We start from the raw sequence: 17,036 nt of genomic DNA, 5'->3' as shown, positions 1-17,036 counted from the left end.
CATATTTGAGCTACAATCGTACAATGATCAAACACCCATCCCTCTACCAGTACACATTCCCCACCACCAATCTTCCCATATACTCCCACCAATCTTCCCACTCTCCCCCTGCCTCCAAGGCAGACAATTTCCCCCATACTCTCTCTCTACTTTTGGGTATTATGGTTTGCAACACAGATACTGAGAGGTTATCATGTTTGGTCATTTATCTACTTTCAGCACACATCTCCCATCCCAACCAATCCCTCCGACCATCATCTTCTTAGCGTTCCTTTCTTTATTCCAGCTGCCTTCTCCCCAACGCTCATGAGGCAGCCTTGAAACTATGGAGAAATATTCCTGGCCCTTGGTAAGTACAAATATCAATTCCAAAATTTTTGATAATGTTCATGGATGGTCAATATTCTGTGTGTGTGTGTGTGTGTGTGTGTGTGTGTGTGTGTGTGTGTGTGTGTGAAGTAGGGTAATTTCTATTTAAACTTATTTAGAAAGTTGTGAGGAAGAGAAAAAGAGTAGGGAGAAGACAAGTCTCTCCAGAATGGAAATAAGCAGGCAAAGAAACAAAGAGACAAGCAAGTGAGATATATTCAGGAGAGAACATGGGCTTGAAGAGCAAGCCAGTCAATAAATTTTTTGATGAGGGCTAGAGAGAAGATAGTGGGTAGGCACTTGCTTTGTTTGCAACCAGTCCAGGTTCAACTCACTGCATTCCATATGTCCTCTGAGAGTGGCCAGAAGTAATTTGTGAGTGCAGAGCTGTAAATAACCTTGGAGCATCACCAGGTGTGGCTCAAAAGCAAAAACAAATAAATTTCTTGATTAGCACAGACTCTGCTTTCCTGGCCTAGAAAGGAGGCATTGATTATGGACTAGTATATTTTAACATTTAAAAATATAATTTAATGGGGCTTAAAATGGCTAATGTGAAATCCTCTCAGATTATGTAATTAAGCTTAAATATCTGTCTTAATTTTTACAGAATGTAAATTCCCATCATTTTTATCTTCAGATGCTTTAGATAAAATTCAGAAATGCGGCATCAAACCAACAGCAGCCCGTAATAAAGCAGAAGAATTGATTTTCCCCGTGTTTATTATGGAAACAGTCACAGTCACTGTCCTCCCATTGTTTATTGATTTGCTCGAGTGGGCCCAGTAACATCTCCATCATGAAACTTGTTGTTACTGTGTTTGGCACATTGACTATGTCACGGTTAACTTGCCAGACTTTGCCGTCCGGGCAAGATACTCTCGGTAGCTTGCCGGGCTCTCCGAGAGGGGCAAAGGAATCATAAAATAAAATGTTTAAAAATGTGTTTAGAAGAATGGTTCTTTTTTTTCCAATTTTTTCTTCAAGCTTAAGGAAGAAAGTTATGATGTTATTTTTGAAGGTTTGGTAGAACATATTAGTAAAAACATCTACTAGGGTTTTTTTTTATATTTATAATTATTCTTTGAAAATTTTCTTGGCTGTAATTTAAGGTTTTTCCCCTTTCATTCAGTCCTGGGGAGGTTTTATGAGAGAGAGTATATTCTTTCCTTCTAAGTGATCCACAAAATAACATAAAATTGTTCATAGTAGAATCTTAAAATACTTTATATTTCTTTTTGTTTTATTTTCTTTTTTGATATTTGGGCTGCACTAGCTCTGCTATGGGTTTTTTCCTTGGTATTAGCTTAGGGATCACTCCTGCTGGGGTCTGTATAGGGTGCTGGGTTTCTGCTTCCCTCCACTGTTGACTCAGGACTCCCTCTCAATCAATCTGTTTTTGTTAAGCTCAGTTATTTAAAACTGTTCTCAGATACTATCTCTGACAAATTGTCATATGAGGACCATATGGAGTGCAGGGGATCAAACTTGTGTCAGCTGTGTGCAAGAGAAATGCCCTACCAGCTGTAATATCACTTCAACTCTCAGTCCTGTTTCTTAGATGTATTTGATTGTTTTCTAAAGAAGGTGTACCAATTTATATTCCCATCAACAGGGAGGAGGGTTACTTTTCCCACATCCATACCAACACTGGTTGATTTTGTCCATTTTGTTGTGCACCCATCTTACTGGTGTGAGGTGCTATCTCACTGTTGTTTTGATTTGTATGACCTGATAATAAATGAGGTAGAACATTTTTTCATATGCGATTGGTCATCTGTTATATCTTCCTTGAGGAAGTTTCTGTTCAACTCTTTTCCCTATTTTTGATTAGAGTTATAAGTTTTACAGATGTTTTCTTTACATATATATGCATATATATCTATATGTTAGTGGTGGGCAAACTTTTTTTCTCAGTCTGTGGGGTTTCTTTTAGTCTATATTAAACTGAAAGCTATTACATCTCAAGTTGGTTCTAAGGACTCAAATGTTAATTCTTCTTATATTTTATTTATCTTCCAGCTTTCTTAGCTGGGTTTATTTTTCATTTATAGAAGGCCATAAAGTATTGTTCACAGACAGTTTGTAGCATGGAAATACTTTAACTTCTATTTGAAGAATTTCTATCCCTCCTTCAAGGTTTGACAGAGTATCCTTGATTGACTCAATACATTAAATATAATCAGTCTTATTTGTGAATCTTTTTAATTTTATTTCTATGTTTATCTCTATCTTTTATCTATCTTTATAGTTTTATCTCTATGTTTATAAGATTATCTATCTTTGAATTTTGCTATTTCTATTTTAATCATGTATCCTGGTGCATGGGTGGAGCGATAGCATAGCAGTAGGGCATTTGCCTTGCGCGCAGCCAGCCTGGCCTAGCTGGGTTCAATTCCTCCACCCCTCTTGGAGAGCTCGGCAAGCTATGAGAGTATCTCATCCACACGGCAAAGCCTAGCAAGCTCCCTGTGATGTATTTGATATGCCAAACACAGTAACAACAAATCTCACGATGGAGATGTTACTGGGCCCGCTTGAGCAACTCAATGAACAATGGGAGGACAGTGCTACAGTGCTATAGTCCTGGCGTATGGGTATCTGTTTCTTTCCTCTGGTTGAGAAAGTCATTTGCTATTATTTCTTCAAATAAGAATTCTATCTCTTCCTCTTTATTTTTTCCCAAAAGCTCTATATTGCAAATGCTATTTCTTTTTTTGTTGTTCCATGCATTTCTCATGTTATCTTTATTTTTGAAAATTCTATTTTATTTTTCTGGTCTTTTTTGATAATTTCCTCTACCTTATCTTTGAGCTCATTAGTTCAGTCTTTGGCTTCACTTCATCATTGTACTGTTTATTTCTTATTTACTTTTTTTTTTTTTACTTAAGTTACCCTAAAAGTGCTCTTCAGAGAGTTTTCTGCCTAAAAGGCATATCTTTCTTGCTAACTATCGATAGTGTTCTGGAAGAAAGCAGACCTATTTGTCTGCTGGTAGTAATTAGTCAGGGTAAGTATCTCTCAGTGGCCAGCTTGCTCAGCTATTTGTTAGGGGGTGAATGGAGCCCTCTTGGGAATTTGCCCATAGGTCTTGTTACTATGATGAGTGAAACCAATTTGGTCTCCACAAGCAAAGTTTGAAGGCTATAATCAAGATGTTACCTGCCAGTGGCATAACTCCCTGTTTATAGCCTAATTTATTTTCTCCCATTCAGTGTTGTAAGTATAGGATTGTAGGATTAGGATTACGGTTATTTGGTGCATCTTTCTATTCCTTCTCCCCATCCCCAGCTCCAATGGGCTATATCTTATATATTTGTATCTAAGAGAGCTTTCTGCTCATTGAGGGTTTTTCACAATAGGGTTTCATGTGTCTCACAATTGCAGTTATAGTTTAATTTTTGTCAGAGAGTGTACTAATAGCTCAAAGAATGGTCATACTTTCCCTCCCTCCCTCCCTTCCTTCCTACCTTCCTTCCATTTCATAATAATACAAAGTGGTCAAAGTGGTCAGAAATTTGAGAGAAAAAAATTTGAAATTTATTATAAGTAAAAAAAAGTAGGTAGTTATGACACTGTTAAAGTTTGTGGTATTAGTAGACAAAATTATTGTGACCCACCAACACCAAAGTGCCCATGACCCTCCACTACTGCCCCTTGGCCTGAAAGTTTAGCTGAGCCCTTATTTTTTTCCTTTCAGTTTTTGGGCTACACCTGGTGATGCTTAGAAATCACTTCTGGTGGGCTTGTGGGGATGTCAGGGAATGAACCCAGGTCTGCCATGTGCACAGCAAGTGTCTTAGTCACTGTACTACCTCTCTGGCTGCTGGACTCTTATTTTTTTCATAATATCAAACAAAAACAATATCTATCAAGTAAAGAAATATACAAAGAATTATAAAATTTTATTCTTTGGCAAGATATTATTTAAAGACATTACAAAGCTAATGCTATTTAAAAAGTTATTTTTCAGATAAAAATGTAAACAGGAGTTCAGAATTAATTTTTTCTTTTTTATGAAGAAAAATTGATGCATTAGTAACAATTTTAAAGCCTCTAGAAAACTATTAAATAATACTTAACAAGAATAAGAAAGATTGAATTTTAGCAATCTATGTTCAGCCTTCACTGATAATTGATCCACAACATATAATTTTATTCAATGTGTTATACAAAAGGCCAAACCAGGGGAAAAGAGGATTAATTTATCAAAAGAATAACAAGTGGAAAGTTTTCTCTTTCAGTAATAACAGGAAAGGACATTTATCATTTTACAACTTTCTTCTAAACAAATTATTTTAGTTTAGATTTGGACAATCGTTTTTTTTCTTGTAACTCCAAGAATTTCATTCTATAATGACATTCCTTCATTTATGTCAAAAAGTATATTAATACTAAAAGACTTAGAGAATATTTTGAGAATTGTTTTATTAGCTTTGTTTCCTTGAACAGTTTTTATATGACTTATTAAAAGATGAGTTTAATGTGCCCTATGGAATTTTTTTCTGCTGACAAGCTACTGTGCTAGTATTGTCCAGTATTGTCCAATAAATATGGTCTGCCTTCATTGCTGATATAACTAAGCATTCTAAATCATAGGCAATGATAAAAATAGTTTTATTCTTTGGTTTAGTCAACAAATAAGAAATTGGTGTTCTCATATTTTTCCCAACTGTGGGTTCTATGGGACAACTTGCTCATATCTCAGTGTTCTCTGCTGTAATTGGAATGATGTATCTGGAGATAGATGTAGTGTTAATGGCTTTCATGGGATCACGGATGTGATTTAATTTTTTAAAATTGAGGTAACATTATCTAAAATCATTATATTGGTTGAGGTCTTCTGCCTCTTAATTTAATATATTTGGTTATTCTACATTATAGATGCCACCAAAAAATCTTGTTGGGATGAACTCTTGTACAATTGATCTCCTGTATCCAATTTCCCTAGTCTTTCTTCCTCTTTTCCCTATGATAAGCAAAATTTCGTTCTTATGCATTAAGAATTTTTATGATTCTTTCGTCCTTCTTTCTTTCTTTCTTTCTTTCTTTCTTTCTTTCTTTCTTTCTTTCTTTCTTTCTTTCTCTTCTATATAGGATCAGATCAGAGAGTACTCTTCTTTATCTGAATTATTTCTCCTATTGTAATTTCCTTAATGTTCACTCATATTTTGTCAAACAGTACAACAGAATATTAAAAAATGGCTGAATAGTATATAATTTTGTTTACATACTACATTTTCTTCATCAATTCATTGTTCAATGAGAACTTAGGCTTTTTTCATAGATTTATGTATTGTAGCACCATCCTCCTGTTGTTCATCGAGTTGCTCAAGCAGGCCCAGTAACATCTCCATCCTGAGACTTGTTGCTACTGTGTTTGGCATATAGAATACGTCACGAGGAGCTTGCCAAGCTTTCCCATGCAGGCGAGATACTCTTGGTAGCTTGCCGGGCTCTCCAAGAGAGGTGGAGGAATTGAATCCGGCTTGGCCGGTCTGGCAAATGCGCTGCCGCTGTGCTATCGCTTCAACCCCCTTAAATTTATAATTAAAATTAATGCTCTCTCATAGAGGTACAATATATCTCTTTGAGTTGGCATATTCATATTATGATAGCTATTCATAAGTGAAAGGACTATCACACAGCACTTCAATTCTTAATGTTTTTATGGAATCTTCCTACTATTTTCTATAATTCTATTCCAGCTTGCATTTCCAACAACAATGATGCCTTTTTTCACACTCTAACTTGTTTCTTTTACATATTTTTTATGGGTGAGAAATATTTCATTATGATTTTATCTTCCACCTCACAAATGATAAATGATAAGGAGTATTTTTTTCATGTGTCTGTTGGTTATTTGTGTGTCTTCTTTAGAGAAAAGTCTATTAAAATACTCTGTTCCCTTTTAAATTAGATTTTGTTGTTGCTGTTGAATTTAAATAATCTTTAAAATACATTTTGTATATTAATCACATGTAGGAAGTGTGAGTTGTGCTATCTTCTCCTTTTACATTTATTTATTTATTTTTGGTAAAAATCACTACATAGAAACTTTTTATTTTTTATTTTTTATTTTATTTTTTATTTTATTTTTTTTCTTTCTTTATTTATTTATTGAATCACCGTGGGAAAGGTTACAAAGCTTTCAGGTTTAGGTCTCAGTCATGCAAATATCAAACACATTTCCCTTTACCAATACTTTTTTTTTTACCATGAAGAACCCCAATAAAACCCCACCCCCCACCCCTCCCTGTCCCTGTGGGGCAGATGAATTCTAGTTAACACTCTATCTGCTTTGATTAGATTCATTGTTTCAATAAAAGATTCACCACTATTATTTAGAGTTTACCCCCCCCCCCCCCAAATCAGACAAGCTGAAAAAGCATTGTGACGTGATTTGCTTTCTACAGCTGGGTTCAAGAATTAAATGTTGGTTTTGGATTTCTGCTATTTTACTTATTGACCCTGGAAGTATTTCTACTGAAAGTCAGATAGTTAAGAAATTGGTTTCTGTGCTCTGGAGTCGTGGCCGTGCTGGAGAGCCGCTAGTGGGGGGCAACTGGTGGCCTCGGTAGGGCGTGAAGGGCGGACCGAAACGCCCCCCTTCCCATGAGGTTTTAGTCGCCCCCACTCCCCCGGCTCATACCTGCTGTCCACAAGGCTCCCATGTGGCCGCCACCTTTCTTTCCAGAGGGAGGAGGGCGGAAGGGACCAACACCCTTTCCCCTCCGGGCAGACATGATGGCCTGGATTAACGCATAGACCTTTCACTTTTCTGCTCCAAGCTGCTGGGTTCTGCATTAAGTCCTTGTGCTTCTGGGGCTGTGGCCGTGCTGGAGAGCCGCTCGTGGGGGGCAACTGGTGACCTCGGTAGGGCGTGAAGGGCGGACCGAAACGCCCCCCTTCCCATGAGGTTTTAGTCGCCCCCACACCCCCGGCTCATATCTGCTGTCCACAAGGCTCCCATGCAGCCGCCATCTTTCTTTCCAGAGAGGAGAGGGCGAATGGGGCAACACTCTTTCCCCTCCAGCAGATTTGATGGCCTGGATTAACGCATAGTCCGTTCACTTTTCTGCTCCAAGCTGCTGGGTTCTGCATTAAATCCTTGTGAAACTTTTTAGTTTGATGTAGTTCTATTTTTATATTTTTGTTTTTGTTTCCCTTTTGATTTATCTGATTTCTTGACTATTTGGAAAAATTATAGCTCTTAAGATCTCTTCCTCATAAATAGTGAGAAATAAGTTGATCATGCTAGTTGCTTCTTGTCACCACTCATTATTTTCACTGATCCCTCTACATACTAAAATATATTCAGAGATTCTGAAATAATTGAGTTTTAGCCAGTTAGCAGTGTTTTGATAAAAATAAAAAAGGCAAGGGGGTTTATAATTTAGATTTGCTGAAATTTAATAGTGAGAGTGTGGAGCTTTGTTTTACATTGTTGTTCAGGAACCCACTATGCCTAAGCCACCATCATCACATTGTGATACTTTCTCCTGACAACATGGTGGCTGTATTGTTTCTTCAAGGGAAGAGAGAGCTGGAGTGTTGTGCATTGCATTGAAATGATAAAGATAGAAGTGATATACATCTTTGTACTTACATACCATTGGTCAGATCTAGACTTCCTGCCTAAGTAATCCCATGAGATCTGTGACATGTAAATATTTTGTGATAAAGAAATGTCTCTGACAGAATAGTTCCATTTGGTCACTGGTATTCTCTGTTGTCTTCTTTCTATGCATAGAATATGTCTTCAAAGGAGAAGTGATCCCTGAGCAAAGAGTGAGGAGTAAGCACAGTTAATTATGTTCCTAACACAATTGAGCAAAAATTTCTAAAAGATATTTATCTGATAGTACCATAAATGGATGTTGCTATCAAAATACTGTAAATGTCAAAAGATATCAATTTATCCTTTCATAAAGAGTATGTCCACATTGATTTATAGAAAGGTTATTTGTATGTAGTATGACACTTGTCCTTTTTCTCTGCATCCTCCACCCAGATCCTCCATCTTCCAGTAGGCAGGGGTCACACTCACCAGCTGACCCCCTGGCGCCATGTAATCCCATCAACGTCCAAGACCCAGAGACTACAAAACCCAGCTCCTGGAAGAGAACAGCGCAGAGTCTCCTGCCCCCTCTCCTGACTGTCCTTGCTGGGGCCCCTTGGAGGAGGGCGGGTTGAGTTTCCCTCCCTGCCCCGAGCAGAGCTCCAGCAGCCGAAGACCTCCAGAACCAGCCACCACCATGCTGAGACCACTCTCCATATGCATGAAGGTACCGGCAGAGGAACAAAGGCATGCGCATCCCAGGGCTGAGATCTCCAAGCCTGCTCAGATCGGGGCTGAGCATCCTCCACCCAGATCCTCCATCTTCCAGTAGGCAGGGGTCACACCCACCAACTGGCCCCCTGGCGCCAGCAATCCCATCAAAGGCCAAGACCCAGAGACTACAAAACCCAGCTGCCGGAAGCCGCGACATCTTATTATCTCATTTTACTTTGGACAAACTGGCAGGCTACTGAATGTAACCTGCCCACATGGCAGAGTCTGGCAAACTCCCCGTGGCATACCCAATATGCCAAATACCAGTAACAATGATGGGTCTCATTGTCCTAACCTTGAAAGAGCCTTGAATATGGCACTTCTTAAAAAATCTCAGGGCTAGGATAAAGGAGACGTTACTGGTGCCTGATCGAGGCAATCAATGAACAGGATGGTCGTGATAATGATTTTATTTTTAATGATGAAGGTGCTGAAGGTCATAGAATAAATCCTATAAAAATGCATTATTGTCTAAACCACTTATTTCTCAGCGTCAGGGTAATTGTATTTACTTTTAGGTAAAGGTAAAGGTAAAGGCCCTCCTGTTGTTCATCCATTTGCTCGAGCGGGCCCAGTAACATCTCCATTGGAGACTTTGATGTTACTGTGTTTGGCATATCGAATACGTCACGGGGAGCTTGCCAGGCTCTGCTGTGCGGGCGAGATATTCTCGGTAGCTTTCCGGGCTCTCCCAGAAGGGCGGAGGAATCGAACTCGGGTCGGCCATGTTGGCTGCGTGCAAGGCAAACGCCCTAGTGCTGTGCTATAATGTAATTCACATATCACAAATCACAAATCATCCTGTTAATCGTTGATTAACTCGAGCAGGCCCCAGTAACGTCTCCTTCATCCTAGCCCTGAGATTATATTCAAGGCTCTTTAGGAGAATGAGACCCATCATTGTTACTGGTATTTGGCATATTGGGTACGCCACAGGGAGTTTGCCAGACTCTGCCGTGTGGGCAGGCTACATTCGGTAGCCTGCCAGTTTGTCCAAAGTAGGAATGAGATAATAAGATGTCATAATAGGATTTGCGGCCGCGTGGTCCCGGGAGCTGGTTTTTATAGTCTGAGTCTTGGCCGTTGATGGGATTACATGGCGCCAGGGGGCCAGTTGGTGGGTGTGACCCCCGCCTACTGGAATTTGGAGGATCTGGGTGGAGGATGCTCGGCCCAAATCCGAGTAGGCTTGGAGATCTCAGCCCCGGAACCCGCGTGACTTTGTCCCTCTGCCAGTACCTTCACGTGTGCGGAGAGTGGTCTCAGCATGGTGGTGGCTGGTCCTGGAGGTCTTTGGCTGCCAGAGCCCTGGTTGGGCGGGGAGGAAAGCTCAACCCGCTCCTCTCCAAGGGGCCCCAGTGGCGAGGACAGTCAGGCACGGGGGCAGGAGACTGCACTGTTCTCTTCCGGGAGCTGGTTTTTATAGTCTCTGAGTCTTGGCCGTAAGTAATTCAAATTACTTATTTTAAAATGTGAGGAGGGGGCTGGATCCATAGCATGGCAGGTAAGGTGTTTGCCTTGCATGTGGCAGACCCGGGTTCAATTCCCAACATCCTACATGGTCCCCTGAGCACTGCCAGGGGTAGTTCCTGAGTGCAGATCCAGAAACAACCCCTGAACGGACTGGGTGTGATCCAAAAGCAAAAAAAAAGATGTGAAGAGGGTGAGATTGACAGAGACTAAACATCATCAAAGTCACTCAGTTAATTGATATCAGAGTGTGGTGAGTCTAATGATATCTTACCCTATCTGTAAGTTAAGAAGCTTGTATTCTTCTGAGCATAGAGGTTATAGACCTCTTGCATTGAGTTTCATGATGATTTGAATTGGTTTCAGTTCTCCCAATTCCAATGCAGATGGACCTTGGTGCATTTGTAACCTGAGGCATGTGCAACGTCTGTACATGCCACAGGTTACAGTATGAGAAAAACACTGAGCTTGGGAGAGTAGGAGACTCTGTTGCTTTAAGGGAAAAGAAGCAAGCATACTCTTTGTTTACAGAGGGAAATTGTCTAAATTTTCATGGCTCTTGCTACAAATATAAACCTAGAAAATAGCCTTAACAGGATCATTAGACCTTTGAGTTTTGGAATTTCTAATAATAATGTGGAAAAATACTCAGGACCATGGTAGATTACTCCTACTAAATTGTAGCAGAGAGATAAACTTGAGCTAACACTCTCAGTATTCGCTGACTTACTAAACTGAGATTGTCACCAAACACAAAACTTCATTGTATCACTGTATCATTGTCATCCCTTTGATCATCAATTTACTCAAGTGGGCACCAGTAATGTCTCCATTTGTCCCAGCCCTGAGATTTCAATAGCCTCTCCTTACTCGTCTTTCCCATTATAGCACTGTAGCACTGTCCTCTTGTTGTTCATCAATTTGCTTGAGCAGGTACCAGTAATGTCTCACAACAAATTATGAGACTTGTTGTTCCTGTTTTTGGCATATCGAATGCTGCCATATTGGAGGCTCTTTCAGGGTCAGGAGAATGAGACCCATTATTGTTACTGTTTTTGGCATATTGAATATGCCACGGGTAGCTTGCCAGGCTCTCCCTATATATATTTCTCTGTATGATTTGTTGCCTACTGTCTGAAACCCTGGTAATTATGGCATATGGGTAGGGAGTGTCTTATGATGTGTCCAGGAATATGTTCACTCATATGTGAGGCTCAGCCCGAGCATGTAGAAAGCGGCTTGGAGCATGGCGGCAGTTGGGTAGTAGAGGTTGGCTGCTGGGGCTGGGTCCCTTGAGGCAGGGGAGGGTTCTCATCTACCTCCCTTCTGGGGCATCTCGAGTGAAAACAGCCTGTCACAAAGTCTAGTGGCATGGTTATGGGGGCCTCATTTTATGCTTCTTTCCAGGAGGAGCACCTGTGAGTTCTGGAGGGTGGCCAATGAGGAGATTATCTGGCCCCGGCAGGAGGTGGCTTATAGGTGTGATCCCTGAGTCTCCAGAGACTGGGGGAAGCAGGAAAAGGATCTTTGCTCCAGGGTTCCACTGAGCCCAGAGTTCAAGGTCACAAAATTGCATTACCTGGGTTCCGTGGGACTTCACTCATGTGTGAGGCTCAGCCAGAGTGTTTGGAAAGCGGCCTGGAGACAAAAACTTAGAACTTAAAAACCAAAAACTTAAAAAAAAACTTCATTCTTCATTAATTATTTTCTTTTTGGGAGATGGTATGTATTTTCTAGTCCCATGTGAATATTTCATATTGTCTTTTGTTAATTATCTAATTGATATTTTAGTATTAGGTTAGTAATTGATATTTTAGGGATTAGGTATAATGACTCATACTTATTTAAATATAACACTTAGTCAAGAACCAAAAACCATAAATCCATGCCAGAAAATTTTAGTTGCAGCAAATTAGTTTTTTAAAAACATAGTATGATTTTGCTTTTCAGTTATTTCATACTTTGTTCTCACTAGTCTACATTTATCATTTTTCTATGAGTCAGTCTTGAATGAGGCTGACCTCTTTTTGAGTCCCTTGCATGACATATGGTTCCCTAAGAATCGCCAAGAATGATCTTTGAGCAGAGTCAAGAGTATGCCCTGAACACTGCTGGGTATGGTCCCACAACAAAAATAAGGATATTAATGAGGGATATAATGGTTTAATCTATGAGTGGTATAATATTTATCTTCTATATTCATCTTTTACAGATTTATACATTGTACAGTCTGTATAGAGGTTCCTTTTCACTGACTGCATTTAGTCTTAAAAAATATGGTTCTGAGAAAATAGAGTATCATGATACCAGCAGTGCTATAGTCCAATCCTGACAATCCTGATCCCTGAGAAAAGAACTCGATTTTTAGGTGTCAGTACAGGAAGATTCTTTCAGTGAGCTCCAAAACTTAGTCATAACCAAATCTTTATTCTGAATTGAAGGGCCCCTTGAAGCAGCAATGGTTTAGATTTTGTGTACTTACCAATTTCTCGCACAGCCTAATTTACCTTTCCCTATACTTTTCTCTGTGTCACGTTTCCTTCCTAACTCATTTTTAATTTCAGAAAGCCTCCTTTTTTGACTATTTACCACTTGTAGAGGACATCTGAGAACCTGGTAAAATGATTCTAGCTCCATGAGACAAAGGAAAGCCTGCATCAGACTTTTGCTGTTCCTTAAGACTTCTGACATCCTTCACCTGTTACCAGATCCTAATGATTCTACATACCTACCAAATTCCTTTTTTTCCTTTCTTAGTGAAGCAAGATAATTTTTATTGAATTAAAATTGCTTAGAGAGATGTGAGGGGAGGAAAACACTGAGGAATTATGAATTTAAGATACATCACGACTTTCTCCACAGTGGAAATCAAAGATACACAGAGACAACATGTGCGATACATGTTCAAGAGACAACACGTGTTTGAAGAATAAGTTGATACCTACAAAATTCTTGTAAACATGTAACTTGGAACTGAAAGGGAAATACTTCCTATGCTATATTTTTATGACTATCAGTTATCATAAATAATAATTATATACTATTCCTTCAATGCAATGGCATTTTCTTGATTATATCTTATTTTTATGGGGATGAACCAAGATAGAAGCCATAAAGTTGAAATTTCTAATGTTTAACTTTCAAATATTTTTATCTATTTAAGAAATAGGATATTGTGGGGCCAGAGTGATAGTATAGTGGGTAGAGCATTTGCCTTGCATGTGGCCAACCCAGGTTCAATCCTCAGCATCCCTTTTTGTTCCCCATGCACTACAAGGAGTAATTATTGAGTGCAGAGCCAGAATTAACACCTGAACATCTCTGGATGTGACCCAAAAAGCCAAAAAAAATATAGAAGGTTATACTATGTTTTGTTCTTAAACTAGATTATGTCTATTGATAATAATAACCAGGTGATTTTCTAGTTAAAACTTTCAAGTGAGAGTGAACATTGTTATTCCAATAATTAGGAAGAACAGGAAACACAAAATAAATTCATCTTTGTAACTACTTGGATGTCTCTGAAGTATTTTCTATAAACATTATAAAGTGGTCCATTTACAAGTTAATTAAAAGGAATTGCTAGCTGAAATCATTATAGATTGTAGAAACCTTTTCTCAGGTAATTAGTGTAACATTAGTGCAATATTTTCACGAGATTCTTTATAAAAATTTAATTTCATTGATGCTGTATGGATATAGTGAATGTAACAATTATTAACATGACTTTTACCTTCTGTGGAAGGAAGCTGTTAAATTATATAATGTAATATTTTCACTTAGCTATGCTGAGAAAATCCTTCAGTTGAAATGTCTGTTTAAAATTTTTGCTCTTGCAGTGATGAAGATTTATGAAGGGAAAATAAAGTTGGTGATCTGAGAGAAATACCAGATAATTCAGCCTTAGGTTCTGTGTGAAATTGTATAATCCTAAAAAGGTTTCCTAAGATCATAATGGATAGGCACAAATGAATGATTTATGCCAGCCTGAGTCATCCTGCCTAGGCCAATTCTAGGAAATCATTAGCTTTACAGGCTTATTCACAAGTTGGTAAAATGATTACTTGACTGTAGCACTGTAGCACTGTCCTCCCATTGTTCATCAATTTGCCCAAGCAGGCCCAGTAACATCTCCATTGTGAGACTTGTTACTATGTTCGGCATATCGAATGTGTCACAGGTAGCTTGCCAGACTTTGCTGTGCAGGCGAGATACTCTCAGTAGCTTGTCGGGCTCTCTGAGAGGGGGAGGAATCAGAGAGCCAAGTGGAGGAATCAAACTTGGGTCGTCCAGGTCATGTGCAAGGCAAATGCCCTACCTCTGTGCTATCGATTACTTTACTACAGTTTAATTTTCTTTTTGTATTTACTCTGGTCCCCGGTTTCTTAAAGATCACAGAACCTATAGATAGGGACACTGACTTACTGATATATTGTGATATAGTCCTCAAAGATCAATATAAATTTTAATCTCTATATATAAATAAAAACTCTGTAACTCTGCCAAAATTTAGCTCTTGAGAAAATCCTGGTGCTATAGTTTGAGTGTTTGTGTCTCCCAAAATTCTAAGAGAAAATACCAATCCCCCCACTTCCCCCAATACTATCACATTAGGAGATGGAGCTCTTGGAAATACTTGTGTCAACAGCCTAGACATTCAAAGACAGTAAGCAAATTAAGAAAAAAAACTAAAATAATTTGCCTTTTGTTAATAGTACTAAGGCATTGGGAATCATTTTCTGTCTAAGGAATATAGCAATATAAAAGTAAATTTCCATCTATCAATTTAGTTAATCATCCAGTGATTATTCAATGTCCTTACAAATTTGAGATACCAGCAGAGAATGCTAGTCCTAGACTTCAATGACCTTGTGGCTTAGATGAAGAATGATTACCTATCCCCTCTTGGAATTTTTATGTATCTCAAAGAAAGTAGTTTATGAAGTCCTGGAATTGCTTAGTTCTTGAATTTACCCACATGGTGTTCATATTTACTTAAGAGTAACTTATTGAAGCTGGAGCAATAGTATAGTGGGTATGGTGCTTATCTTGCACATGACAACCCTGGATTATATCGTTAGCACCCCCCATACTAACAGGAGAAATTTTTGATCACAGAGCCAGGAGTAACCCCTGAACATTGCTGGGTATGATCAAGTACAAAAAAAGTAACTTATTATCCTATTTATTAGTGTGCAGTGTACTACAACAAACATAATCATAAAATTGATTAACCTAGAATCCTTTTGGTCCAGAGAGGTTGTATAGTAAGTAAGGCACTTGCTAGGCATGTAGCAAACCTGGAGATACAGTCCTCTAGAGGAGCACTGCTCAGAGTGATCACTATGCACAGAAACAGGATTAACCCCTGAGAACATCCAGGTGTGGTCCTAAAACATACCAACAAAGAATAGTTTTGAAATTTCCAAAATTTCCAGTTGGAGGAATTTACAGTTCACATACCTCTCACCATTTCATGACTATTCATTTACAGCATTTACTCTAAGATGAGAATATTTTTCACAGTTTAGAAGACATGATGATGAAAATCATTGTTTGTAACCAAATATTCTTCCTGCTCTCCCTACCCAACAGCAAAATTACTACTGAGCTATGGAGAAAATGTCTGCTAACAAGCTTCAGCAGAATTTCTCTCTATAAAAGTAGGATTATATGTATTACGTTGTGGACTTTTAATTTCTAGTGATCCTTTAAGATTGAGAAGGAAAAATGCTTATATTATGGTGGAAGAAGAGAGAAGGGAAGAGAGTCCAGGTAATCTAACTAATTTAATTGGTTCATCTAAATCTTTTCTATTGAAAAGATAATAAAGCAGAGTAGCTAATGGAAATAGCTAGGTCTGGGAATAGATATATACCACCCACCCCTTTTCCCAGCCAGGTAACTTCTTTGACCCCGTACCTGTTCCCTGCGTGTATGGCAAGAAAGCAGCAGTTTTCATCCATGAGCGCAAAGGAAAGCTGAAGGGAGCTGCTGGCTATGAGTCATCAATGGTTGCCTGTGGAACCCCAATGACAAGACTACAAAGCAGCAAGCACCAGCAAGGGGACACAGGTTATGGTGTTCAAGCTACAGACCTCAGATGCAGAAACCATACGTTGAATTCAGTTCAGTGAGGTTATAGGATTTGGCCTAATGGAAGTGAAAGACTAATGGACAGCAATGAGACAGGGTCTACTCATCATTCACTGGATTGAGAATAATGTAGGGGCAGGACAAGTGACTTAATGACTGGATAAGAGATAGAGACTTGGACATACAGAAAGGACCTGGAATCACCGAGTTAAGCTGTACATTAAATGATAATTTTGTAAACATCTCGAGTTTGTAAGCAAATCTTCCATATATTACTCAAGAACCCACATACTCAGGATAAAGCAAGTTTTGTGATGACAGTTCCATTTTATTTTAAAATTTTACATATTTCCTTCTATTGTTTTTAAGTGCCTCAGAGGTTGAAAAGTGATAAGCTGGTGCCGACACTGCTCAAAACCCTTCTGCTCTCCCCAAACCGGCTCACCATCTCGCCTTAGATAGCACGGCTCAACATGCCAGCCATGGAACTCTACGGCGTGATTCCCAATGGACATCGATGCCTGTTTTGCAAGATTCAGACAGAATGGCATGGTGGGGCACAAAGAAACCATGGTGGCGGCCACCAACGTCACTGCCTGCCCCAGCCCAGCTGAGTGGCAGTGCCATCGAGCATGGAGTCATGGCAGCAGTGCATGCAGTAGCTCATCCACTGCAAGGTGCTGTCTGCCAACCACCGGGTGACTTGGGACTCAGCACGGGTGTTCGAGACCCTCCTCAATAGGGTCCTACTCTGCCAGCTGCTCAA

This window comes from Sorex fumeus, unplaced genomic scaffold, assembly GCF_029834395.1.
Source record: "Sorex fumeus unplaced genomic scaffold, SorFum_2.1 ptg000098l, whole genome shotgun sequence".
Lineage (NCBI taxonomy): Eukaryota > Metazoa > Chordata > Mammalia > Eulipotyphla > Soricidae > Sorex > Sorex fumeus.
This window is presented reverse-complemented; position numbering follows the sequence as displayed.